The following is a 22,810-nucleotide window of genomic DNA, read 5'->3' as shown; positions in this document are numbered from 1 at the left end:
CTGTCGGTCATGATTTTGTTACAAAATCGCCAATAATACCTACAACTAAATAAGATCTTAAAGTGTAGCTTGACATCCTTGTCTGTAAAAATGCAGCAGTGGTAGTCGATAAAGCGAAGTACCTTTTACCAACTGTCTTACCTTTACTGGTTAGTACCTGTTTTCACCGGTATACAGTTTTGACTGTAACATCCACAGACTATGACCCCTGTTAGGCCGTTCAAGTCTAGCTTTAACCAGGTCAAGGAAGTGAACATTTGAGAAGGCAGCCCACTCTCAATGTTCTCTATGTAACGTTGCAACGCTTTTATGTGAGCACGTAGGTAGGTACTTTTATTTGTGACTAGATTTAACGATCCTTTTTGGTAATTAACCATTTTTTATTACCTATATCAGTACAACAAATTAAAAAAAAACAACAAGAAATGACAAGTAGGTACTTTAAAATTACTGAAATCAGTGAACATGAGATCGATTTCAACGTTAATTGACCTAAAAAAAATTTATATGTACTCATAGAGCCGTATGTAGTAATAACTCGATACATACGAGTTGAAAATATTTGTTACCTTCACAAAAAATGTACTTTTGTCTCCCCCAACAAAACAAAATCTCTTTTTTAACCCTCACAAAACAACAATTAATTCTCTCTACATAACGCAACATGCATTCTGATCAGCAAAACAGGGTTGGAACAACAGAACTAAATCACAACTTTCATAGTCTGATTGTCTTAACACTTAACCCTTTCACTGCTCGCGTCATAAACTCGGGGAATCGCACAAAAATAACATAATGCCATTTGCATATTTCGCTTTGTTTTTTCACCGCGGTGGGTTTCAAATGTCACCGCAGTCTGGGGTGCGAAAAGCCCCATTAAAGGGGGTTTAGTGTATTAAAAATCGTTCCACGTCCTTTACATTCTTGAGGTTATAGCGTTAGTGAGTTCGACCGCGAAACGGGGTGAATATTTATGTAATAAATAAAAGGGAACCGACGTAAATAACGGATGATGTTTCACGACGAATGTATAATCGGATTGCTTGCGACTAATTTATTGTTATTGAAATTTTTTGAAGAAGTAATAATTCAGTGACAGGTTACATTAAAATAAAATAGGCGTTTGTTTGGCGAGTTACTCAAAACACGTATTGTTAAAGTAAATAATGCTTAATCATAAAAAAATCTGGGTAAAAGTTGTTTGAATTGAACTGTACCGAAAAAGATACTTAAATAAATATTGTATCGCAGTGGCATACCTTTAGTAACGAGGCAAAATAAGACCTGCTAAACCTGCATTGCGATCAGCCTACGTGTGCGACGGCGATGGCGATGGCGATCAATGCGTTTAAGTCTGATCGCCTTCACAAATCTTTCTAAGGCTCTTTCGTTTGCCTTTATCCTAAGACGCGCAACACCTAAACCTACCTCCTCGGAGACTTGAAGTCTACACGGGCGGAAGTAAGTCGTCCAAACATTAACCAATAAGTGACAGATAGCAGAAAGTAGATACTGAAAATGCTATATGATACTTATTATAGTCATTTTTAAACGAGACTTTTGAAATACATTGGTCTGGTGTGACCAGTGATTCTTCTACTAAGAATTTTGACTCAAATGGATATATGAAAAAAGTTAGTCCTTTTCGTAGCAAATCAAACCGTTTTTGCCTTTACGAATCTTTGTAACTCTTTGCTATCTTTGGGTTGCCAATTTGCCATTATCCTAAGATGCGCAACACCTAAACCTACCTCCTCGGAGACTTGAAGTCTACAAGAGCGGAAGTAGTCGTCCCGGCAATAACTGTTCCGCTGCCGACACTCGGCTCGCTTCCGTCGTCTGCGAGGGAGCACTTCCTCCGAATTGTTTATGTCTTCGGCAAATACCAAATGACAAGTGAGCTCATTTGTTTTATTGCTCTATTTTTTGAGGGGTTGAAAAAGGATTTTTTCTATTTTTAAAGTGGATTAATTTGATAGGTTTGGCGATTTTACACAATTTTCAGCTAGGTCCTTTTTCTATGGACTGAATGTTGTAAGTAAAGCGATTTGACGAGGAATCGCTGCCAAGTTTCTGGGTACCGCCAACTATTCGCTGACGGATCTAGGGGATGCTGATTAATAAGTTCATTTGAACATTTTAAATAATAATAAATAAATTATTCTTTATTCCAGTAACCAGGACTCAGTTTGTTAGTAACAATTGCACTTAAAACCTATGCTAGCTAAAACAAGATGTAAAATAAAATAAAAATTAAATAAATTGAAAATAAGAACTAAATAACTTGAAAAAATCGAAATGCCTAAGTGTTCGATCGAAGTTCATCCAGTGTCTAAGTAGCTCAGTTGGAAGAGCAGTCGCCCGGTAAGCGGAAGGTCGTGGGTTCAATTCCCGCCTTAGGCAGTTCGATTTTTTCAAGTTATTTATAATTTTCAAATTAGTTTGAGATGCAACTCTTAACGCTAAAAAATTAAATAATTCATATTTTATGTGTAGATTTTATTTTATTTTTGTTAATATTTTANTCGGATTGTTTGCGACTAATTTATTGTTATTGAAATTTTTTGAAGAAGTAATAATTCAGTGACAGGTTTCATTAAAAGAAATAGGCGTTTGTTTGGCGAGTTACTCAAAACATGTATTGTTAAGGTAAATAATGCTTAATCTGAAAAAAAAACTTGGTTTAAATTATTTGTATTTAACTATACCAATATACCTACTTACATAAATATTGTATCGCAGTGGCATACCTTTAGTAAAGAGGCAAAATAGGACCTTAAAGGTTCAGCCAAACCTGCATCGCGATCAGCCTGCGTGTGCGACGGCGATGTCGATGGCGATCAATGCGTTTAAGTCTGATCGCCTTCACGAATCCTTCTAAGGCTCTTTCGTTTGCCATTATCCTAAGAAGCGCAACACCTAAACCTACCTCCTCGGAGACTTGAAGTCTACAAGAGCGGAAGTAGTCGTCCCGGCAATAACTGTTCCGCTGCCGACACTCGGCTCGCTTCTGTCGTCTGCGAGGGAGCACTTCCTCCGAATTGTTTATGTCTTCGGCAAATACCAAATGACAAGTGAGCTCATTTGTTTTATTGCTCTATTTTTTGGAGGGTTGAAAAAGGATTTTTTTTTATATTAAAAGTGGATTAATTTGATAGGTTTGGCTATTTTACACAATTTTCAGCGTGGTCCTGTTTCTATGGACTGAATTTTGTTTGTTCGTTTCAGCCGAAAGACGTCCACTGCTGGACAAAGGCCTCCCCCAAGGATTTCCACAAAGACTGGTCCTGCGCCGCTCGCATCCAGGCACCTCCCGCGACCTTCACAAGATCGTCAGCCCACCTAGTGGGAGGCCTGCCCACGCTACGTCTTCCAGCTCGCGGTCGCCACTCAAGAACTTTCCTGCCCCAGCGGCCATCAGCTCTTCGAGCTATGTGCCCCGCCCACTGCCTCTTGATTTTAGCGATTCTGCGGGCTATGTCAGTCACTTTGGTTCTCCTACGGATCTCCTCATTTCTGATTCGATCACGCAGGGAAACTCCGAGTATAGCACGCTCCATCGCTCTTTGGGTGACCTTGAGCCTTCTTATGAGGCCCATAGTAAGCGCCCACGTCTCAGATCCGTCACTCACCGGTCAAATACTTTTGACTTGAGTGAGACACTGAATTTTGTAAGTAAAGCGATTCGACGAGGAATCGCTGACAAGTTTCTGGGTACCGCTAAAAATTCGCTGATGGATCTAGGGGATGCTGATTAATAGGTTCATTTGAAAATTTTAAATAATAATAAATAAATTATTCTTTAATCCAGTAACCAGGACTCAGTTTGTTAGTAACAATTGCACTTAAAACCTGTTAGCTAAAACAAGATGTAAAATAAATAAAAAATTAAATAAATTGAAAATAAGAACTAAATAACTTGAAAAAATCGAAATGCCTAAGTGTTCGATCGAAGTTCATCCAGTGTCTAAGCAGCACAGTTGGAAGGGAAGTCACCCGGCAAGCGGAAGGTCGTGGGTTCAATTCCCGCCTTAGGCAGTTAGATTTTTAAGTTATTTATAATTTTCAAATTAGTTTGAGATGCAACTCTTAACGCTAAAAAAATAAATAATAGGTTCATATTTTATGTGTAGATACATTTATTTTATTTTTGTTAATATTGTGNACATACAGACAGACAGACAGACAGACAAAAATTTTACTGATTGCATTTTTGGCATCAGTATCGATCACTAATCACCCCCTGATAGTTATTTTGAAAATATATTTCATGTACAGAATTGACCTCTCTACAGATTTATTATAAGTATAGATGTTATTAGAGAAGTATGCTGATTAGCACTTATCTTTCTTTGGATCTGAACATCTTGATCTTTATAACCTAATCGTATCTAATCTTGAACAACTATCAGCATTTCAAAACATACACATACAAATATATTCACATAAATATGTATTCAGTCCCGTGTAGTCTATAACAGTACTTAAGAATCTCAAAAATATTGTTTCTTGATTCAAGCGAATTTATTTAAGTCAGATTTTCAAATTATAAATCCATATCCGAAACATAATAGGTACATTTCTTTTTTTCTTTTCTTTCCATTGGCAAACTTACCAGATGAAGTTGAAAATTGAATTTTAAAATTCTTCTTATTTACATTTGTTTACTTCTTATTTATGTAGGTAGTTATGTAAAATTACACGTGTTTACTATTTAACATGCATATCACATATTCATAGAACATGTCCATAATTTACTTTCTTACAAACAGACCTCTTACCGTCCGCTCAAAAGTGAAAGCGATGGAAAAATCTAACAGTTACATAAAAAAGTATCTACCAAACATGCCACCCCATAGAGAACCAATAAGAACAATAATAAATAACTGTTATCATATTTCGAGTATGCTCCTGGCCGCATCGAGAAAGATCCGAACCAATATATCACTAGGAATTTACGAGGTAAGATACGACAGGAAAATTGCAAGAATGGTGGCGCAATCTATCTTAGTTGGGTTGGGGGGAGGCTGGGCCATGCTAGGGTGGGGCGAGGGGAAACTTCGAGAGGTTATTAGTCCAAGCATCTGTTGTGAGGGCGTGATGAAAGTAAGGGTACACGGTAACAAATCTAATTGCTCGGTAGGCGCTCGTAGGCTGAGTAATGGCGCCTCATGTGGTACCAGAGCAATTTGTTATACCTGGTCACCTGAGTTCAGTTAAGGTCCGGTCGGGATTTTTCCGGGTTATCTAGATGGTGCGGGCGATATAGGGTTACGTTCAAAATTGTGACTTTGTCTTTTTTTTCAAATTCTTTTAATTCCTTTTGTTAAATTAATCAGGCTCTATTTTGTATCGAAAAAGAAACATTTCTTAGGGGAAAATAATCAAACTTTTCAATGTACCTATCTCCGACTTTGTCTTAGTGCAATCACGATATACAGTAGATTTTCAGTGAACTGTCAAAAATACTAGTAGTAACACAGGAAAGTACTAATTAGGTACTAAAATCTAAGTACATATTTTTATATTTTCCAAAAATTAAGAAACAACTTTACTAGTCTGACAAAGATTTCCCTAGACGACGCTCAAAACATAATATCGCGCCATCAAGCTATTATAAACATAATTAATGCCAGCGTTCCGTTTCATCGCTCGTTAGAACAGAGCCTACGTCCAGTACTTCTGAGTAGCTACCATTCTCTATTTCGGGGAAAGCTGTAGGCGGCGAACTTTTTGTAGGCCCGTTTGACGCGAGATAACGAATACGAAAACTCAACTTCCACTGTACCCACCTCATACAATCTTTTTATGCTTATCTTTCTGTGATTTATGGCTCGCCGTGCAACGGGAAAGAAAGGAGGTATACAAAAGTAATTTATTTTTTACGTTTGTTTTTCTTGTCTTTCCATCGGCGCTGGCCACGAGCGGACATGTTTTTCGAGTTAGCATTTTTGAAATGTCCCAACATGATTTATTGTTTGACCCCGCGTGGGCGTGCTTAGCCGATCGGTATTTCGGATTTAAACGCATAAATCATAATGCATAAATACAATAAATGTCACCTCTTTATTATGTTGATTTGTGGAGTGCGACTCCCAAAATATGGCCGCGTTAAAATAAAACTGCGATAAGGAAACGTCAAAACTGGTTTCTGTCTTATTTGATAGCATCATGTTTTACCTTCTTACAGCAACATTAAGGCTTGAATTATTTAAGCTGCAATAAATGACGTATTATACTTATCCAAAGTAAAGTGTAAAAGTACTGCATACCTATAAAGCTTTTTAAGTACCATTGTCTTATTTTTTATATGTACATATTATCATAAGCGAATACTTACTCTTCGTAATCAGACCAAAACCTGTGTAATAAGCGCTTTTTTACCTAAGAATACAATTTAAAAACATCAAGTTGTAGTGACCCTTTATTTTTACCATCAGGTGACTGACTGACTGACTGACTGACTGTCACTTGTTTTATTTCCATGTGAGATTTCGGAACGATCTTTACTTTAAAAACAATAAATGCAGTCGTCAATTGTTTTGTTATGACATTTTTCTGCTTTAACCCACTGAAGGGCGCGTATTTTCATTAACCGATATAATTTATTTACATTAAAGAAAACCGCTACGCACACGAATTTCTCACAGAAGCGGCGACTCGTTTCTAAAACTGTATCTCGGTTAATGTCGGTAAAAAGTTCACACGTTCGACAAGTATGTTCTCTCAATTAAGCGTCTTTACCGGACATAAGAACGAATTATTCATGATCTGGCCAGACGACATGTCACCAATGATTTATAAAAACCGGCGAAGCGCGTGTCGGACATCACAAGCCAGAGTTCTGTAGTACCGGCTCTGTAGTACCAATGGTATTCTCGAAAATTCTAATCAAATCCTATCACGTCTTGTACTTACCTAAATACATGACAAGATAGATGTATGTCTTGTGTTGACATCGAAAAATTTAAAGCTGAGGGTTATGATTTAGTTTTCTTGGGAACGGTTTTTAAGCTGATTTTCACTGAAGAATAACGGTTACGTTTGATTTGAATTTTCTGTGTTGATTTTAAGATCTCGGTAAACCTATTGAAGGATGCTTTGTCTTTTTGAAGACGTCTTTAAAAATATAGGTGGTAGTAGCTAGATGAAAAAGTAACTAACTAAACTATAAAGGTCATTAAATTAATTGATGATGATGATGACGATATTTTCCGTGTAAAAATCGACAAAAAAATATGAACATTATTCCACTGATAAAAGCAATTGGAAAATTGGTCCTTAATGATCCAAGAAAATTGGCTTGATTATTGTAATAATGCCATGACATTCAATTTTAATGTAATGGATAAAAAAACAATGTTTATTTAAAAATAGAGCGTGTTTTTGTTAAAAAATCCTTTTGATAATTACCATGCGACTTAATTAAAACCCTTGCTTACAGGTACGTTGCTTACCCAGAGAAAGTTTACGCATTTTCGACCGTTAGAAGGTATGTAATGTTTGTAATTATAACGTGTAATTATTTCTCCAGTTAACATGAATTTTCCGTCATTCTTTGAGGTAATGTTCACTTAAAAAAGGTTATTGTCGAGCATGTCTAAAATATTCCGGTTATTAGGTTTCAGCGATCATTATCTTTTATGTCAGCAGCAAGTCAAAGTTCGTGCAAATATTGCTATTAAACAAGTAAAAACTAGCTATAAAAAGTTTTTATGAACCGCAATTATTTGCTCAACAAGTAAGTAAAGTTTCACATTATATAAGTAAAAAATAATAATTAGCCACTTCTTCAAGTGTCCGACTCCCGCATTTGACTGCAACGCAAGCCCCAATTGCATCGCAAATGCAGCGAGCCCATCAAAAACAAAGCTCACGTGATATCCTACAAAAAAGCATGCATTATGAAGATTGCGCATCTAGCCAAGCGGAGCAACGCCTAGCAACAGTTGCCAAAAATCGCGCGATAAATAAAACGGCGGCATACTGCATGCATTATGACCATACCTTATCTTAGTGAATTTGAAGCCAAGAGTCGGCCATTAAAATGCATTAAAATTACCTGTCTCGAATGAAAAATAAGCGGTGCTTGCGCACGTTTAAGACCAAAAGAGAAATTACTGTTTGTCGAACTGGATTGAGTAATTTGTGTACATTAAACGGTCTTTAGAGTTCTCTGGACAACAGGAACCCGGTCCTGTAGCTTCAATTAACTAATTAACAATCAACCAGATAAATATTTCGGTTGAACACCAAATATGGGATCGCCTTACATAAATTGGAGTAATAATTTTATGTCTTCACTAAATTGAGGTTCCTTATAAGATTGTAAAGTAAATATTGATTACAAGTAAAGTAGAGTAATAATCGTGATTTAAATTATAGTTATTTTGTCATCCAAAGAGTTCCCGTAAATAAATATGTACTTAATTTTGACAGACTTTAACTCTTCAACTGCAAAAAAAAATAGATATAATAGAAATTCATCATTTTTGGCCCCTTGCATGGTGACCTCATGGCGTGCAACAGATTAAAAATTTATTGGTTCATTATAAGAATGACTATCCTCTTTCCTCGATTATTCCAAGTACCCGTACATTTTCAGACTCGCACTTACCACTTACGTGTTTGAGGCCACCCCACGCGTGGGGCCACGTGATTGTATGGCGCATCAGTGAATTACTGGTCGCACCGGAGGGTGGACGAATTGATTCTGTGGAACTGAAACTTCAATGGAACGTGGAGAAATTACCAGTGTCCATGCAATCATTAAGGTCTTGGAAAAGCGGTACGAATGACTGTTATTAGTGGGGGTGGTAAATGGTAGCATGTGATTCCTTGTGGTTTTTGTAAAAGCGTCTCTTTTTGAGATGGGAACGGGTTATTTTGGAATACAAACATAAGGATACTCAGATTCATGTTACACTTATGAAAATTTTATGACTAAAATATATTATGACAATTATTTATTTATTCGAAGCTTAGAATTAAGTAGATGAATCATCTTAAAAATAAATCACTAATAACTAAATTAAACATTGAAAAAAAAAACTTATAAAAACATTTTAAATTGGCTACTTGTGTCAAAAAGAAACTTACCATCAGTGAGATATAAACCAAGAGCTTCTTCATTGTGGATTAAAAAAAATTGTTTTGTTTCATTTCAACATATAAATACTAAATGAAAAATAGAATTAGTTGTTCTCAGTAAATTTCAACATAATAGAGCTCTGTTGCGGTGAATCACGTAGGTCTATTCGCATTCCGACCATATCGCAGCCTCTCGATTAGAAGTACGTGTGGCGGGTAAATTGCGCAACCGGTCTTACTGACAACTGACCGGTCGTGGTTAACATTTTTTAGAAATTAAATTATTAACATTTACTCTATATTTTGAACCTGCACTAAGAATTGAGTTGGCCAATTTGTTATCTCTTTAAAATGTTTCATTTTAGACACGGTTTCGTATTCAACTGTGCCTCATAAAAATACACCAAAATTGTTCTTATTATTAAAGTTAAAGGCATTACTAAAACTTTAGGGTCCGTATGTTATTCCACATTTATCTCAATTTACCTTTATTATTGGATAAGTTTTACACATTACACTTTAAGAGAATTCTATGTTACAAACGAGATTATATTGTTAAGTTTTCAAATAACTCAGTTCTTATTACGCCTTATCGCTAGATCTTTCACTCACCTGCCAGAACTGAGAACTAGAGGCACTCTAGTTACGGCAAATTGCCAACTCCATTGTCATTCACCGCCGTCGCCGCCCGCAGTGAAGAATACCCAATGTGGGGAATTCTCCCGCAAGCAGTCTTTCTATTATAAGAGCAGACGCACACTAAAGGTTAAAAATGTTTTTGACAAAGCAAAAATCTTAAAATTGGTCTATAACACCTAACAAATAACGCTCCATAGGGTTACGAAAGCGGGAAAACAATTGACAGTTCCACTGTGGTTGAGGATTTTGGATTTGGATTTTTCGCTTCTACCTTCGGCCTATACAACCTTTTCGTCCGATGAGATACAGGCCACTAGCTTCTTCGATGTGATAAAAAAAACAATTTATTGTGGAATACAAAATTGCGTAGCATTTGTTTTTTTTAATTATCAGCATTTGTTACGTAAAGTTTCGGAACGCGAGAAAAAATGACAATCGTGGAACACACAATCGCGCGGCATTTGTTTTTAAATTATCACATTTATTTCTTTTATTTCTTAGCTAAAGTTATAGGTATTCCATGGAGGTTGATGCGACAAATTGTGTGAATAATCAATTATGAAATAATCTCTACCGCAAATCAGCCGATCCTGAATATGTAAAATAGGTGTCGTTAATTTCGTTAAAATAAAAGTTTCATACATTTTCAATACATTGTTGCGCTTATAGCTTTCTGCCTGAGGGTCTTCTGCAAATGATTTTGATCTATCTTTACGCTGATTTACTCCTGCCAGCGTTCATCTTTAATTGTGAGAGATAGAGTCAATTTATTGTAAATGTTAAGAAAGTATGTTCACTGAATATTTTTATACGGGGTGACTCATCAAATAAAAAGGATTGATTTTACTGCTCAAATGTAACAACTCCCTCAATAGAAGGAAGTTCAAATCTTCCAAAAGAAAGTTACCTTTCATACAAATTTTCATCAGCCAACTAGTGTAGAAACTTCAATTTTTTTTTGAGAATTTGAGTATTGTACCTATGTGAAAGTTGTTGCACTTGAGCAATAGAATCATTCCTTTTTGTTTCCCCACCAATGGGTCAACTTGTATAAAAGCTCATGTTTATGTTCGCCGAATCCAGAGCAGTGTGTGGATGGGTTTATTCCTTAATTGCGAGCACGAGCACGTGTACCCTTGCAGTGACAAGTGACAATGCAGGCCGACTCTCCATAAATATGTGTATCAGAAACGTGTTAGTAATGGACATTTTGCTCGAGATAAAAATGCAATTTTGTCATTCGTTTTTCTTTAACCGACTCCAACAAAGGAAGGAATTTAGAGCACAAACGTATCTCTTCTATCATAATAATATACTACATAATAATATGTTTTATGAATTGGTTTAGACTGGTCAAGAGAGGTAGGTACCACAATAGTCACTTGCCTGGATTCTCCAACCCGTCTGGCCGAGGGGAGTGTAGAACGAATCCATTTGTAAATTAGACAGAGTCGTGCCTCTGGAGTGAAAGAAAGAAAGAAAGTATTTATTTGATGCGAGTATTAAAAGTGGAGACTCAATGACCTGATGATGACGTTGACTTACTAGTTCTTATATCTTGTTGTACCTGTTAGATAATGTATTGTAATAATGAAAAGGCTATGTATATTTCATGGATATATTTCAGAGGATACAGACACACTAACTACAGTAAAACCGATACCTAGAGCACGGAATTCTATGTACATTGACAGCCGGGTTTTCATAGGATCTTCAATTGTTTTTAATAACACTAGTTCTACTAAATAATAAACTTTCTAACAGTACCTAGATATTCAAGAGTGGTACATACATACTTTTCTAGAAGTCATGCGCTGCTACTGAAATGCTTTCTAAAGTATTATAATATTTTATCTTTATCGTACATTAAATACCGTATACATTCAGCATAAAACTTATCGTCTAACACAGAGATAAATCTGGCGCAATAGTCTTATATTTCTTCTAATTTACCTCTATTAAAAACATAAAGCCGACTGTATCAAAACACCGAACAAATCTCCCATAAAATACTGTTATTGCCATGCATCCAGTGACTCAGCCTAATGTTTATTTGATGTGTATTTCGTACTAGACTTCGGAGATAATAAATAATACAAAACTTATAGCTATGCATAATAGAACAAACGTCTTTGCTCTATATTATGTAAAGCTTTGGAAAAAATTGCTTCAAAAGCGAGTAAATGGCTTCGATGAAATTGTCTTTTCCGTTTGCAAATTCAACTAAACTTTTGTATTCTTTTGCGGTTGATTCAAATACATTTATTTTATTGTGAAAAATAAAGTGCGTGACTCTCTTTCACATTGTAAAATATCATAAAAATTGACCAGTTCACATGAAAAAGAACATATTTCGTAGAGTTATGATCCATTGCTATCTTGAAGGCCCAATAAAGATACATCTGCTTCCGTTAAACTGTACAATCAAAAATGTGAGAAACAAACCAACAAACCGGGCTATTATCACGCTACCTTATAATAATGTACTTTAAGTACTTCATCACATCATAATAATGACTTTTTAGCTAACACATGAAGTAGCTCAAGTTATTGCATTGACTTTGAAATACATTCCGTTACTCGTTTATTACCATTCGTATTGTAAAAAGCAGACAAGACATGTCAGAATAATTACGCAAAAAGTGATGGAACATAGACGTAATATTAAGTCAATACATTCTTAAATGATGAGGTCGAAGATAGGTATAAATAAGTTCTATAATAAAAGATTGATTAAAATGCTATTTAAGTTGTGTAGAAAATATTAGTAGTAAAATAGGCTCTATCAATCGGTAGAGCCTAAAGAATAAGCAAGCTGCTGAGGTAATGAACTATTCCATGGTAGAACTGATAACTATTAAAATACAGATCAATTCATGTGGGTTGTGAACTCTGATTTACTTCTTTTTTCAATGTGTTTTCCAATTATGTCATCAACTTTGGGTATTTTTGTCTCTACGAGTAATTTACTTTTTTACAAGTCATTTACATTTTCACTACACAATGATTATACAGGGTGTTAGGTAAATGGGTATATGAACCGACACTAGCCCATGTTAACATGGTCATATAAATGGTATGGGAAAGTTAGAAATTTGATATCATCATTTTAATTTTTTTATTTTTCATACAAAATATTTTTTTTATATCCGATTTGTATGAAAATTTAAATAATTAAAATGAAGATATCAATTTTCTGACTTCACCATACCATTTATATGACCATGTTAACATGGGCTAGTGTCGGCTCATATACCCATTTACCTAACACCCTGTAAAGTGCCCATTTAAAGAATATCAAATTCTAGCTAGACTTCTTAGTGCATCTCGTATCTAAAATTAGCTATGTTGTTTTCCTTAAGCTTATCATTGCAATATTTCAATGCAAATTGGCCATCACGACAGAGCATGCTTACACAGGGATAGATAATATTAACATATTATTTGTCCTCACTTAGGTATTAATAAAACGTTATGTAAATAAAGTTAATTTTATTATCTCGAATCTGTTAAACGAGGAAGCTTTAAATATCGATTTAATGATCGATAAATCTGTAGAGAATTCTGTCGAAAATTCTCTCGATTGTAATAAGGTTTTGACAAGAAACCTGTTTTGGGATGGCTATGAAACACAGTCTGGTTAAAAAAGCAAGTTCACTTGTCAACTTTCAAGGGTTGATTTTTATTATGTCTTTGTTATTATAAGTTATTTTATTATTCATGTCAAAATAGATTTGAATTTGGTATTGGATACCTTATCCCAGAAAAAACTTAGGTAAAAGAATGCATTATTCTGGTTTGTGCTGTTATCAGAATTTTTTAACCATAGGCACCTGAAATGTCTCAATCGTTTATTACAGTTAACTTTACCTCAAAAACATATGCCCTTATCAGAAAAATGTTTGATTGGAGTAACTAAGTAAAGAAATTATTGTTCAATGTATTTATTCATCTGCGAGGTATCCATATAGAGATAGTTCAAGTTAAATCAATAGACTACACTTTCAAACTGACCTGCCCGCTCTCTTTGCTCTACCACAAAAACGTTCGCGACAAACCGCTTGTGGATATCGTCTTCCGATGTCGATGAACGTTTAACGGTTACTAGGAATTCGGCACAAGTGGGAAGCGATCGCCATATCTCTGGTTCGGTTTTGTCTATGCTTCGTTGGAATGTATGGGACTTTTTGCAGTCTAAAGAAATTTAAGTGTAAATAAATTTGGACTTGAGAAAATATTTACTTACTGCCAGTAGGAATGTCCTTGTGTAAATTTTAGACTTGATCAAAACTTTCCTTACTGCAAGTATGAATGTCAGACTTTTTGCAAAGAAATGAATGCTGTGTGTGACATTTAGACTATATCATACTTACTGCCTTTTTTAAAGAGGTCTAGTAAAAGACACTCATAACAAGCTGCGGAGTTGACAGACCTTTTAACACCACCCAGTAAGTAAAATGAGCCTATGTTTGTTTTAGAAGAACCACAAAATGTCAGTGGCAAAGAGGATCAAAGTAGAATTTCTCCAATCTCAAATCAGTAGGGCTGATGCCAACACCGTTGGGATAATTTGAATGTTGAGCTTTTAATTCGTAAAATAATATCGATAATAGCATCAGAAGCTTCATAACTATTTACTTATTTTATGTTTGTTATTTATTACAAAAATGCGAATATTTTATCTCATTAAATTAATAAAATAAAAATAAATAACCAAGATTGTAGAGTGTAATTAATTTTCCTATCTTTGTTTAGCATACTTCATTATTTGTCTTATCGGAACGATAACCATCAAAAACAAAGCTATGTAAATTATATGATAATAATATTAATGCTAGCTTCATATGCAGGATCTTTCACATGTTTAAAGCAGAAATACGGGACTATTCCCACCTCTCGTTCCCACCACTGTTACTCCTGTGTAGTCAAGATGCAGATCCTTTAAAGGTGGTCAAGCTCTACAGCTTGAAAGCTCTTCTTCTACTTATCGTGTCGACAAACCAACCTACACAGTGTCAGCCCAAAACTCCGCTACAAGAGTGGCGTTGTCAGCAGCATTCATTAATGCCTCCTGCGTGCAGTCAGACCACGACATCATGTTCTTCATCGACTGGGGAACAAAACCTCTAAAGCAGAAATATGACCAAAAACTTTACTGTAAAAATCTCAATAGAGTTATTTGTGTCACTACACGTGGACATAAACTAATGCTGAGTAAAATTTCGCCAACAATTTGCTCACAACGATAGTTTAATTGTATGAACACAATAAACCTACCAGTTGGTAGGAAGTCAATAAAATAATAACCCTGGATCCGCTGGTCCACAATACGAACGCTGAGTCGGGAGCAAACAATGACGCTCGTAAACTATCTAGGGGCGGATAGACGGGCGACTTTCAGATTTAACTCGCAACGCGTGCACTTGTGTACGGTTAGAAAAGTCTGTGATAAAAATACGCAATCCAAAGCCATTATCATTAATAATCAAACGTTCCTACTATTTTGGATTTTTACGCTGCGACATAATTAGGTACAGAGTGGTTTTGAGGCGACTAAATTGCACCGTTTTGTGTACGGTTAGAAAAGTCTGTGATAAAAATACGCAATCTGAAGTCATTATCATCAAACTTACCTACTATTTTAGATTTTACGTCTACTATGTACATAATTTACGTAGTGTCGCGATTTTGAAAAGAATTTGAATCAGTATCAGAATAAGCTTTGAAAAGCTCCACTCTACATCTGGAAATTCCTGCCAGTATCGATTATCCCGGTATTTTTTATACTTTCTCCCTTACTTTTATAAGTGTCTGTATTCTAGTAGTATTTACGCTGTTGAAAGACAAAATAAGTAAAACTAAACGCTTAGTTTATTTTCAAAATCGCTAGTCTATAAAGCTCCCGTGCCTAGTTTATATTGTGAATCACTTAATACTTTATAGACGCTCATTGAAAATCAATAACTCGCTTTCAGCTCTGTTAGTTGCCGCCTAAGATTATTTTACGTTTATGTTTAGAATATGAACCCTAAAGGCCTTTGACTTTACGTCTTATTCCATAATTAAGACTCAATTCAATTCTACTACACGTATTGTTTAATTGTTTTCGAAAGGCACTTTTTTGCTTAATATTCGTGCGATTACAAATAAGATTTAGAATTAAGGAATTTATCTACATCTGAAATTTACTAAAATCAAAAGAGTAAGCAGATGATAATATTAAGCTAGTTCCTTCCAAATATCTAATTGTGTAGAGTCTACACACTCTTCACCACAATAGAATCAATTAATTTACTTTAATTTAAATTAGAGTGGGTCTTGCTCTTGTAGTGGAGACTAAACGGTCCAATGATGATGAAGATCAAAGGTACACATAAACAGTTAAACCGTCATCCTGGTTTTTTTGACTACATAGAGGCATACAACGGCTGACAGATTGCTAAACTTAAAACTGCCACATCTGATGAAAAACATCGATTCGGTCTACTGTAATATTTATAATTCCTAAGTACCCAGTCCTGTCTGTATCCCATCAAGATATTCAAGTGCATGCCGCGGTCGCCTCTACATGGGAAGTAACGAATACATCTGTCGGTCCTCTGATCTGAACCGGCTCATTCATATGTACCGTATCGCGACTGCTGCGACAAGTCGCCCACTTGAAGTTCAACCAAAGCCCGCTTAGACAAGGAGGACAAGTAGAAACAGACGTTTATTCTGTCTAAAAACGACTTACTGACGCTATCAAGTACTTAATGGAACAAATGTTATGGAACTCATTATTAGCTGCTATCTACACCTGCTTTTCTGGTTGATGGCGAAACTTGATGGGCTGTTATAGTGCTCAGTTGATAATATAGCATTGACAGTATAATGACACCTTAAGGTATGGTATTATGGTTTAAATATAATTATTAATTTGTCACCGGGGCAGACGCGTTTTGATTGTCCATAAAGAGGTTTAAGAGCGCACTATACGCTCTCCGTAATGATGTTTTGTTTGTTTCTTAAAATCAAATAAAATATTATAACCAAGCAGTCGCAGATATAAAATTGTGACATGCATCGCTTGTGTGTTATATTATCCGCCAAAGGATTAAAGGACTTCATTAAAAACTTCAAACATGCTTCTGCCCTTTCCAATCAATCTCCATTTTCATTGTACAATTAAAAGATTGTGAATGAGATTGGGCTAAAAAGCCCACCTCATTACTTTTCACTTGTACACACTTTCTCACATTTCGCTATCATTGCGCCCTTAATAACAATAAATAATGCCGGCAAATAATAAAATCGTCAAACATCCGTATCGACATTTTAAAATTACATTCGTGACTTTCATTCGTAGAAGAGCTGAAAGCTTACGGCGATGTTTCATTTAGAGCGCAGGCGCGAGGGCACTAAATCATTCGCTGTCTCCCAACGCGATTGTTCGATTATTTAAAGAATGAGTTGCAGAATAAGACCCTAATTGCAACGCTGCCGGAATCCGTGTCAATGTTACGGGTAATATCGGTGATGTGCTCATGCACTTTGGTCGGATAAAACGCGACTTGTCAAATTGTATTATAGTTCCAAAATACTGGACTGTCCTGTCGATGACATTGACAGTGGGGCGCCACCGTCAATACCGGATCGCTGGTTCAGATTTTTGCCATGTTGGAAATCATATAGTTGAACGATGGTAGCGCCCCCCTGTCATTGAGTTTGGCGGGACAGTTCAGCGTGGGTCATCTATAGACATCTTTTCAGCTATTTTAATGAGAGATAACTCTCGACCTGAGCCTATAAGTTCAATTGTAGAGGGCACACAAGTTGTTAAACCATGAGGTGGTTTCCAGTTTGGTGCACTTTCAGGCTTGATTGTGGATGTGGATAAGAAGATTATTTCTCACTTTAAACACGTTGAAGTTTGCTGGCTTAAAACATTAGTCATTAACACGATGAGAATAAGCACAATTTTATTTTTAGCACATATTGCCAAATAAAATATTTTGAATTTTATAAAATTTTCTCGGTGTAATTCACATGTTTCAGACCACTTTAAAACATATTTACTTGGTATGAAACTCAGGCTTATTCGGATTTCACCGGTCAAGAACCGTATTTTCCAATGCACTCGTTACCCATTTCGACAAAAACACTCAAAATCATTGAAATAAAGACGTCACGAGAATTTCGAATGCTCGCTAATTGCGTCAGGAACTCGATCGGTCCGTTGCACGGTCTTTATTACCATAGAATTTAAGGTGGGACTGGTTTGCTTGACAGGGTCTCGTTTTTGACAGCAGCCCTCATTGCGATTCAGTGAAGTGCAAAAGCTGACGCGAAAACAATCGCTTTTTAATGAACAAAACATGTGTCGACGGAATTGGCCTCATAGTGCATTAGTCGCACGTATTCGACAAAGTCCTCAAACGAGTACTGCAGGGTTGGCCCCTTTAGACATTTGAAACGTACCTATGCAATTTGATGTTCTTAAAGTCTATTCTGATAAGGACTACTTTTATGAACGTAATTTGAATTCGCAATTTGAAGATTTAACACAATTTTCAGTACGAATGACAAATTCTGTTGTTGTAATAAAACTTTGCACATCTTCTGAGTGGAAAACACAGAAAATCTTGTTCTTCAGTTCTCAGTTTACAATGTGGAACTAGTTGCGAAAAATATAACCAATAAAATCTAATGAAAAATAAATATAAAAATTCGTTGTGATAATTTGGTCTGTGTGTTTTCTAAATAATTGTGATATTATCAAAATTGCAATGTTGGTTTAATGGCACACTCTGCAGCGAGATTCGTTAAAACAATTATACAAACGCCGCATTCAATAATTGAAACAGCTGAGCGTCGTTTCTTTTTTAATCTTGTTACGAATTTAATGTAACGTCAAGTTTCTTGCGCGCGCAAGATGAATTACTTCACTTATTAATTTTAATACGTACCAAAACTTTGGTTAATTAATATTGAGATTGTGGAGCCGGACGTGGGCAACGAGTTTTTTCGCCGCGCGTTTTCCACGCAGCCCTGTAAAAAGTGATATTTAATTGTTGTAAGGTACGTAAGCTTAATGTCTTCATCAATAACTGATAATTTATGTACCGCACGATCGGTACAAGACGAAATCGCGGCCGCCGGCACCCTTTGTAATCAGTGCAGAATTATAAAGGCATTGCAACACCGCAGGGTTTGGGCTGTAGCGCTGCTGATGTGTCGATGACTCGATTATCGATAGCTCACTTTGAGATTGTTGGATTTGGAAAAAGTAAAGTAAAGTAATAAAAGTAAAAAGTATTTATTTCTAAAAGATGTCACATGTACAATTTATTCTGGCGGTCTCTGCACTAAGTTAGAAAGTTTGTATCGCAGCGGCCAATTGAAACAATTACCTTTGTATATTGACATCGGTCTGATAGGAAAGACGTCGACGACAGGGAATACAATTAAACGGAGTTAGAGTGCCACTATTAGTCAAAATATTTTTACAAGGACTGACCAAAAATGTTTCATTAACGTTTGTATTAAAAGAGAGGTTTTTTTTACACAATAACCTAAACAATAACAACAACAAGCGTAAGTATTAAAATGTACAGCGTGGTCCAGACCGTGTATCAGATCCCGTTAGGAAAGAAATACCTAATTTGGTAGCTCTTTCACACAACAGAGCTTTTACAGATTGTTGACACTAAGTCAATTTATCGATATTATTGTGCATTACGTGCCTAATAAGTACTAACTCAAATAGTATCTCAATGGAGCACCGCAAGGTCTCGATACGAGCTATGAGGTGGCGACCTTTTGATTTATACTCTGAGAGATTAATCGATTTCCTGCGAAAAGTAAATTACGACTGCTGAGCTTTCCCCGGGCTTAGTCTATGTCTTTAATTATTGGATTAATGCTATTAGTTTAAGCATTTTAACTGTGCATTGCTTCATCGCTATGTGCTTTATTTAGATCAATACAGTTTTGTAATATACACAATATATTTTTATATTATTAAATAAAACAGCTACCTAACTAATAAAATTTCCGGATTATGTGACTAACAAAAAAGGGGCATAGTAAAAAAAATAAATACAGTAATTCAGTGACAAATAACTGAATAATTGCTGGTAATAAACACGAATGACCACAAACTCATATAAAACACTATAAAAGACGAACATTTAGGCCAAAAAATAAAATAAAAAACTCCAACAGCCTATGATGGCAGCGCCAATGACAGTAACAAATCCCAAATACATCAGAATAACATAAAACACAGGAAAATAGTAAAAAAGCGGTGTAAAAATGTAGTAAAACAAATCTATTCTACAATATATTTATACTGCGGAACTTGATGGATGTCGATCATTAAACGGACGCAGAGCATGGTTCTTGTTTACCGAAGATACAGCCCAGAGAGTACAGTTATTTCAGTTCGTACATTAATTTACTGCCAAGGCTGTTGCTGGCTCAACAACAAGAGTTTTAATTCATTTATAATTGAATGAGCATTTCATAACAAGAAGTAATTTGAAATCTTAAGTTTTTTAAAACAGCGTTATGTTGTCTACGATATGCCACTGCTTACCGTTTTATCATTGTGTGGTATTGAACATGAAAAATTGGGTGATTAATTATTAATAATACTAGTACTAATGGAAAAGTAATTAAGTAAGATACGTAATAATAGTAATAGATAAGTAGTCAGTAAATTAACAGAATACGTGACAAATTTAGCAGCATCAGACAATAAGAAGCGCACATACATTATGTGCATGGATAATTTATAATTCTCTACAGAAGTACGAGTAGTTTCGAAAATACAATAATACTGTTATTTCATTAAACACTCAAAACTTTTTCATAGTTAAATTTACTAGATCAATAGGAAATGAACTAGCTGTTTTTACTGCCCTTCCCGAAGATAAGCCAGCGTTGAGCACTTGAGATTTTCGGTGGCTATTTTTAACGAGGTCTTTTATTAGTTTTAAAAAAGGTCGTTTAGATTACAGAAGCGTCGGAGGGCTGGCTTATTGGCCCTTGGAAATATTAGGTGGGAAATTAATAGCAGTTTGGGAAGTATCGATATGTCACTTCACTATGAATTATGGCTTTCGAATAACGTTGGAATTTCTGCCGAAATGTTCATTATCCCTTCAACTAGTTGTTACTACTAAACACTTTTGAGCGATTCTTTTTTGTGTATGCTCTTCAAAATTTACAAGTTTACTAAAATGTCTTGGCGTTTATGACAGTCGTAAAATGTTGTTTTAACTTACGTGCTATTTCAACAGTAAACTCATTAATTTAATGGTATTTTTCCGCTACATATTTGTAAATTGCTAATTTAAAGAATTTAAGACTGAGATTTGTGATCTCTTGTAATTTTAAATTTTGAAACAAGTAACTGTGTAAATGTCTGAGAAAATTACTGAGAATAAATGAAAGCTTTGTACATGCCTTGTCTAGAAATTTTGGTAAAATACATACTTAAATGAACTTTTTGGCACATAATTCTATAGCCAGAAGTGTATTGTTTACCATATCACAACTTTGTGCCAAATACCACTTCTTAGCTTATCTCCTGAGTTATGAGGCATCTTCAAAAGTCTATATCACTATCGTATACCTAAAATACAGATCATGCGTGTGTACCGGTCCAGGAATAACCCGGGCGGGTTCGCCGTAATATCTTCATCAAGAGGTGTGTTCAATCGATTATACAGCTTTAATACTTTATTTATATACCCCTGCATATAGCAAGACGGGCATTTATTTATAGCCCGCTTGTCTTCGTGTTTTGATTGAGAAATAAAATTATTGTTAAGATCTTGATATTGGTTACGAGATTTGGAGTGATTGCGATTTTGTATGTATGTATTTTTAATAAGATGTATAAGAGTTCCCAAGTAAAATTCGGAAATTTGTTTGGTCATTACAATTAGAAAACCGGGTTAGAAAGTTTATGGTAAGTAACAAAAAAGAAAAACAATTCAATTTGCAATTCATTTACCGTATGGTAATCAATCAGAATAATCATTCTTAACGTGTAATTTGTCTTTCACCGTGATTGTAGTCCAAGTCAAAATTGACAGGAAAAGTATCAATTAAACAAATCAGAGCGTATCTAAATACTCCTTTTAATCAATGTAGCAAACACAAACCAGTCGACCTGAGTTATACTTACGTCCCTTATTTTAATATGCAGATGCACTTAATTCGCGTGCAGCATTCGGGGTATGTAAAACACTCATCGAGAGGTATTTTGAATGCAATCTCCTTCCAGATCCCAAGATAAACAGTAAAAATTACACCGTTTTAAAGCATTTCTCGCCGGGCCGCAGTTTGTCATTTAACACACCCTTAATATCGATGCCAGTGCCAGATAGCCCCGTGTTTATGTCGCTTAAATTAAATTGCTGCTATTGATTATTGTGACACCGCTTTTATGTGAGATTTACTTCCACATTTTTGTTGTCCCCGTTGCCAAAGGATACAAGTTCAACTCGCAGCGAATGCTCGTAACGCCCACAGCGAGGTGTGGGCCGTAATAAAATTATATTCTCATAAAAATCAATATAAACACCATAACATTCTATAAAGACCGACACGATTTAGCTTAACGTCTTCATTAGGCCGAGCACGACCTCCCGATTGCGGGTCTGTTCAGTGCAATTTTCAAGTCGGCTCGAGTTGTAGAGGGCATAATTTGCGTTGGTCGGGACCCGATTTGTCGGCGGGCCGCAATTCTGAAAACGCTCGCCCGACAATTTCCGAGACGTCTTGTCGGGCAATTTTCGATTGGTGCGATCGAGCGACGAGGTGCCCAAGTCCCACATCGTAATTGAGGCTTGGGGCAGGTCGCAATTTTAAAATTACCTCGATTGAGTGCTCACCTCTTATTGCGGCGTCGGCGCAACTCGAGCGTTTAGGTTTACAATGTTTGCCAGTAACCTTTACGACTTATTCATTTCATCTTGTTTTTTCAAGACTATATAATTGATAGAATTAAGAAGATTATATCTCTGAAAGGTCTGCCTTTTGCTGCGGATGCTGCCAATCGAAACTATAATTGTAGCACAAAAAGCTT

At 35.7% G+C, this 22,810-nt stretch overlaps 1 protein-coding gene and 1 non-coding gene across 2 annotated transcripts in view; both read left to right on the top strand.

Moving 5' to 3' along the window:
• Positions 1 to 22,810, top strand: part of LOC114360186 (homeotic protein antennapedia) — a 218,286-nt gene that overhangs the window by 47,978 nt on the left and 147,498 nt on the right. The window lies entirely within an intron of this gene.
• TRNAT-GGU (transfer RNA threonine (anticodon GGU)) lies at positions 2,331 to 2,403 on the top strand. The gene has a single exon. It is a non-coding gene; the product is annotated as a tRNA-Thr (tRNA).

Source organism: Ostrinia furnacalis, unplaced genomic scaffold (genome assembly GCF_004193835.3).
Source record: "Ostrinia furnacalis isolate ACB-3 unplaced genomic scaffold, ASM419383v2 OfSCF4915, whole genome shotgun sequence".
Lineage (NCBI taxonomy): Eukaryota > Metazoa > Arthropoda > Insecta > Lepidoptera > Crambidae > Ostrinia > Ostrinia furnacalis.
The sequence above is the reverse complement of the archived record's forward strand: the minus strand, read 5'-3'. Positions and strand labels throughout refer to the sequence as shown.